This window comes from Acyrthosiphon pisum, chromosome A2 (assembly GCF_005508785.2).
Source record: "Acyrthosiphon pisum isolate AL4f chromosome A2, pea_aphid_22Mar2018_4r6ur, whole genome shotgun sequence".
Lineage (NCBI taxonomy): Eukaryota > Metazoa > Arthropoda > Insecta > Hemiptera > Aphididae > Acyrthosiphon > Acyrthosiphon pisum.
In genome coordinates, this window is record NC_042495.1 from 29,889,878 (window position 1) to 29,890,455 (window position 578).

The following is a 578-nucleotide window of genomic DNA, read 5'->3' on the forward strand; positions in this document are numbered from 1 at the left end:
ATATACTATAGCAAAATATAACATAAAATATGTGTATAAGCGTAGCGTGATATTATGGTGTAAACAATAATAGGATAACAATTTAAATTTTAATTCACATTAAAAGCCTTAAATGTGCTGTGATTAAATCTTATCAAGAGGTCAGTGATTATTATTAATGTTTTGATATTATTCAATTATAATAATATGAGTAATGCGACTGTATATTTTCGTCGTCAGCAAGAAACGAAATTAAATTAAATTGTATTTCGTGCATCATATCATAGTGTCTTATCGATGAGCTCTAACGTGTACAATTCACAGTACAGTGTTGGAAATATCATGATAACTGCCTACGCGTAAGTATTATATTTTCATATACAGATTTTTGAAAATAATTGTCATCGATATTGTAATTTTTATTGTATCTCTAACATCGAATAGCGACCGAAAATGAAATTATACGCTTAAGGGGCCGCCACACCGACATTAATTGTTTTCTCTGTCTATCTCGCGCATATAGGAACACTGATAATATTCTCTGTGATTTCCATGATTAAACGGCTGTCCGGTTCAGTTTAGGGAAAATGCACCTCTTA

At 30.8% G+C, this 578-nt stretch overlaps 1 protein-coding gene across 2 annotated transcripts in view; it reads left to right on the forward strand.

The window, feature by feature from the left end:
• The first annotated feature begins 232 nt into the window (after window positions 1–232).
• LOC100164813 (major facilitator superfamily domain-containing protein 6) overlaps window positions 233–578 on the forward strand; it is a 15,030-nt gene continuing 14,684 nt past the window's right edge. The window contains exon 1 of one of the 2 annotated variants that reach the window (XM_029490111.1): window positions 233–338. The gene's annotated coding sequence lies outside the window, so the exon portion shown is untranslated. The remainder of the gene's footprint in view (window positions 339–578) is intronic. The other variant, XM_008185445.3, reaches the window with a different exon arrangement.